The 5,888-nt window shown below is 50.4% G+C and overlaps 1 long non-coding RNA gene across 1 annotated transcript; it reads left to right on the top strand.

Moving 5' to 3' along the window:
- Nucleotides 1–571: 571 nt before the first annotated feature.
- Nucleotides 572–2,935, top strand: LOC107307526. The gene is made up of 2 exons (XR_001552427.2): nucleotides 572–715; nucleotides 2,577–2,935. It is a non-coding gene; the product is annotated as an uncharacterized LOC107307526 (long non-coding RNA).
- Nucleotides 2,936–5,888: the final 2,953 nt, after the last annotated feature.

Genomic DNA, 5,888 nt, shown 5'->3' with positions numbered 1-5,888 from the left:
ATGGGGGGTAATAGGGTTTAATGGGGAGTAATAGGATATAATGGGGAGTAATAGGGTTTAATGGGGGGTAATAGGGTTTAATGGGGTTATATGGGATTTAATAGGATTTAATGGGGTTATATGGGATTTAATGGGGTTATATGGGGTTATATGGGATTTAATGGGGTTATATGGGATTATATGGGATTTAATAGGATTTAATGGGGTTATATGGGGGGATATGGGGTTATATGGGGTTATATGGGGGGATATGGGGTTATATGGGATTATATGGGATTTAATAGGATTTAATGGGGTTATATGGGGGGATATGGGGTTATATGGGGCTATATGGGATTTAATGTGGTTCTATGGGGTTCTATGGGGTTCTGTGGGGTTCTATGGGGTTATATGGGGTTATATGGGATTTAATGGGGTTTAATGGGGTTTAATGGGGGGCAATAGGATATAATGGGGTTTAATGCGGTGTAATGGGATATAATGGGGTTTAATGGGGTTTAATGGGGTGTAATGGGGTGTAATGGGGTTTAATGGGGTGTAATGGGATATAATGGGGTTTAATGGGGTTATATGGGATTTAATGGGGTATAATGCTGGTCTGTAGGGTGAGGCCATCAATCGCATTGAGCAGCACATCCTGCAGTCGGGGACGGCCGTGATGAAGGGACAGCGACAACTGAGGGACGCACAAGGACAGCAGGGCAAGGCCAGGAGGGTCAGCACCCCATAGGGACCCATAGGGACACATAGGGACACATAGGGACACATAGGGACACATAGAGACCCATAGGGACACATAGGGACCCATAGGGACACATAGGGACACATAGGGACCCATAGAGACACATAGGGACCCATAGGGACCCATAGGGACTCATAGGGACCCATAGGGACCCCATAGGGACCCATAGGGACACATAGGGACCCATAGGGACACATAGGGAACCATAGGACACATAGGGACCCCATAGGGACCCATAGAGACCCATAGGGACCCATAGAGACCCATAGAGACCAATAGGGACCCCATAGGGACACATAGAGACCCATAGGGACACATAGAGACACATAGAGACCCATAGAGACCCATAGGACGCATAGGGACCCATAGAGACCCATAGAAATCCCATAGGGACCCCATAGGGACACATAGAGACCCCATAGGGACCCATAGAGACACATAGAGACCCACAGAAATCCCATAGGGACCCCATAGGGACCCCATAGAGACCCATAGGACACATAGAGACACATAGGGACCCCATAGAGACCCCATAGGGACACATAGGGACACATAGAGACCCATAGAGACCCATAGGGACCCATAGAGACCCATAGGGACCCACAGAGACCCATAGAGACCCCATAGGACACATAGAGACCCCATAGAGACCCCATAGGGACCCATAGAGACCCATAGAGACCCCATAGGACAGCAGGGCAAGGCCAGGAGGGTCAGCACCCCATAGGGACCCCATAGGGACCCATAGAGACCCCATAGGGACCCATAGAGACCCCATAGGGACACATAGAGACCCCATAGGGACACATAGAGACCCATAGAAACCCATAGAGACCCACAGGGCAAGGCCAGGAGGGTCAGCACCCCATAGAGACCCCATAGGGCACATAGGGACACATAGAGNCACATAGGGACACATAGAGACCCATAGAGACCAAGAGAGACACATAGGGACCCATAGAGACACATAGGGACCCCATAGGGACACATGGAGACCCCATAGAGACCCATAGGGATCCATAGAGACCCATAGGGACCCATAGAGACACATAGGGACCCATAGGGACCCATAGAGACACATAGGGACCCCATAGGGACACATAGAGACCCCATAGAGACCCATAGGGACCCATAGAGACACATAGGGACCGCATAGGGTACCCCTAATTACCCCTAATTACCACTAATTACCTCCTAATTACCCCTAATCACCCCTTAATTACCTCTAATTACCCCCTAGTTAACCCTAATTACCCATAATTACCCCAAATTACCCCCTAATTGCCCCTAATTACCCCCTAATTATCCCTTAATTACCCCCTAATTATCCCCTAATTACCCTTAATTAGCCCTAATTACCCTTAATTAGCCCTAATTACCCCCAATTGCCCTCTAATTACTCCTAATTATTCCTAATTACCCTAATTACCCATAATTACCCATAATTGCCCCCTCAATTACCATTAATTGCCCCCTAATTACCCCTAATTACCCCTTATTATGCCCTAATTCCCCCTAAATACCCACTAATTACACCCTAATTACCCCCTTATTACCCCCTAATTACCCCTAATTACCTATAATTACCCCCTAATTACACCCTAATTACCCATAATAACCCCTAATTACCCCTAATTACCCCCTAATTACTCCTATTTGCCCCCTAATTACCACTAATAACCCTTAATCACCCCCTAATTACCACTAATTACCCCCTAATTACCCCTAATTACCCCATAATTACCCTTAATTAGCCCTAATTAGCCCTAATTACCCCTAATTACCCCATAATTACCCTTAATTAGCCCTAATTAGCCCTAATTACCCCCCATAGAAGCGGCTCATCATGGCGTCCTGCCTCGTCCTCACCGTCCTCATCCTCGTCGCCATCATCGCCTCCTCCGTGGCCGCTGGATGATGATTGGCCGGCGCCCAGCCCTCCTCGATGCTGATTGGACGATGCCGTGCCTTAAGCCCACCCTCCTCGATGCTGATTGGACAATGCCATGCCTTAAGCCCGCCCTGCTCGATGCTGATTGGACGGTGCACTTGGCTGGGCACTTCCTGACACTACTTGACGTCACTTCCTGTCTTTAATGGCGTCACTTCCTGGTTCTAGTGATGTCACTTCCTGTCTCTGCTGATGTCACTTCCTGCTGCTACTGATGGCACTTCCTGCTTCTAGTGACGTCACTTCCTGTCTCTCTTGACGTCACTTCCTGGTACTACTGATGTCACTTCCTGTCCCCATTGACCCCATTGATCCCATAGACCCCATTGATCCCATTGACCCCATTGACCCCATTGATCCCATTAACCCCATTGACCCTATAGACCCCATTGACCCCATTGACCCCCATTGATCCTATAGACCCCATTGATCCCATTGACCCCATTGATCCTATAGACCCCATTGATCCCATTGACCCCATTGACCCCATTGATCCCATTGACCCCATTGACCCTATAGACCCCATAGACCCCATTGAGCCCATAGACCCCCATAGAGACCCCATAGAACCCCATAGAACCCCATAGAACCCCATAGAGACCCCATAGAACCCCTTAAAACCCCTTAAAACCCCATAGAACCCCATATAGACCCCATAGAACCCCATAGAAACCCCATAGGACCCCACAGAAACCCCATAAAACCCCATAGAACCCCATAGAACCCCATAGAAACCCCTTAGAGCCCCATAGAGACCCCATAGAACCCCTTAAAACCCCATAGAACCCCATAGAGACCCCATAGAACCCCTTAAAACCCCTTAAAACCCCATAGAACCCCATATAGACCCCATAGAAGACATAGAAACCCCATAGGACCCCACAGAAACCCCATAGGGACCCCATAGAACCCCATAGAAACCCCATAGAAACCCCATAGAACCCCATAGAAACCCCATAGAACCCCATAGAGACCCCATAAAACCCCATAGAACCCCATAGAACCCCATAGAAACCCCTTAGAGCCCCACAGAAACCCCATAAAACCCCATAGAACCCCATAGAGACCCCACAGAAACCCCATAGAACCCCATAAAACCCCTTAAAACCCCATAGAACCCCATATAGACCCCATAGAAGACATAGAAACCCCATAGGACCCCACAGAAACCCCATAGAACCCCATAGAAACCCCTTAGAGCCCCATAGAACCCCATAAAACCCCATAGAACCCCATAGAACACCATAGAACCCCATAGAACTCCATAAAACCCCATAGAGCCCCATAGAACTCCATAAAATCCCATAGAACCCCATAAAACCCTATAGATATGGGGCTATGGGGTGGGGGTGGGGGGCTGGTTATGGGGCTATGGGGTAGTTACGGGGTTATGGGGCGCTATGGGGTGGTTATGGGGTGCTTATGGGGTGATATGGGGTGGTTATGGGGTGGTTATGGGGCAATATGGGGTGATATGGGGCTGGTTATGGGGGCACTATGGGTGTTTTTGGGGCTCTATGGGGTGTTATTGGGAACTATGGGGTGGTTATGGGCTCTAAGGGGTGGTTAGTGGGCACTATGGGGGTGGTTATGGTGGCGACTATGGGGTGGGTTAATGCGGGCGATATGGGGGTGGTTATGGGGTTCACTGTGGGGTGGGTTATGGGGCTCTATGGGTGGTTTATTGGGCATTATGGGGTGTGTTGATAGGCTGTGATATGGGGTGGCTATGGGGTGATATGGGGTGGTTATGGGGCTCTATGGGGTGGTTATGGGGCACTATGGGGTGGCTATGGGGCGCTATGGGGTGGTTATGGGACATTATGGGGTGGCTATGGGGCGCTATGGGGCGCTATGGGGTGGTTATGGGGTGGTTATGGGGTAATAAATGACCCCAAAGTGCTTTGGTGTGTGTTGTGTGTGTTGCTTTCTGCCCCATAGCGCCCCATAGATCCCACTGACCCATAGCACAGCTCCATCATGGGGGTCAATGGGGTCAGATATGGGGCCAGCACCCCATAGGATGCCAAATATGGGGCCAGTGCCCCATAGAATGCCAGTTATGGGGCCAGATATGGGGCCAGTGCCCCATAGGGTGCCAGTTATGGGGCCAGATATGGGGTCAGTGCCCCATAGAATGCCAGTTATGGGGCCAGATATGGGGCCAGTGCCCCATAGGGTTCCAGTTATGGGGCCAGATATGGGGCCTGTGCCCCATAGGGAATCAATGGGGCGGAGTTGGGGCCTTGTTGGCACCTGTGGGGTCCCCAGGGACCCCCCCATTTTCACGCCCCATAGCCCCACATTGACGTCACTTCCTGGCCCTATATGGGACCCTATAGCGATGGCGGCCATGACGGCGCTGCTCTGCCTTATGGGCTTTGGGGCCACTTATGGGGTGACCCTAAAAGCAACGGCTACCGGTCAGTTATGGGGCGCTATGGGGGTCTATGGGGTCTCTATGGGGATCTATGGGGCTCTATGGGGTTCTATGGGGTCTCTATGGGGATCTATGGGGCTCTATGGGGCTCTAAGGGGTCTCTATGGGGTTCTATGGGGCGCTATGGGGCGCTATGGGGTCTCTATGGGGTTCTATGGGGTCTATGGGGTTCTATGGGGCTCTATGGGGTTCTATGGGGTCTATGGGGTATCTATGGGGTTCTATGGGGTATCTATGGGGCCTCTATGGGGTTCTATGGGGCTCTATGGGGTTCTATGGGGTCTACGGGGTCTCTATGGGTCTCTATGGGGTTCTATGGGTCTCTATGGGTCCCAGTGGGTCTCTACGGGGTTCTATGGGTCTCTATGTGTCCCTATGGGTCTCTATGGGTCTCTATGGGTCTCTACGGGGTTCTATGGGTCCCTATGTGTCCCTATGGGTCTCTATGGGTCTCTATGGGTCTCTATGGGGTCTCTATGTGTCCCTATGTGTCTCTATGGGTCCCTATGGGGTCCCTATGGGTCTCTATGTGTCCCTATGGGTCTCTATGTGTCCCTATGGGTCTCTATGGGTCCCTATGGGTCTCTATGGGTCCCTATGGGTCTCTATGGGGTCGTCCCTATATATCCCTATATATTCCCCTATATCCCCTATATATCCCCTATATATCCCTATATATCCCTATATATCCCCCATATCCCCTATATAGGGGAAAATTTTGGGTTATTTTGGTCTTTTTGCTTATTTTTTGTTTT

This window comes from Coturnix japonica, unplaced genomic scaffold (genome assembly GCF_001577835.2).
Source record: "Coturnix japonica isolate 7356 unplaced genomic scaffold, Coturnix japonica 2.1 chrUnrandom652, whole genome shotgun sequence".
NCBI classification, from domain to species: domain Eukaryota; kingdom Metazoa; phylum Chordata; class Aves; order Galliformes; family Phasianidae; genus Coturnix; species Coturnix japonica.
Note: the sequence above shows the minus strand (reverse complement) of the source record. Positions and strands in the feature narration are given on the sequence as shown.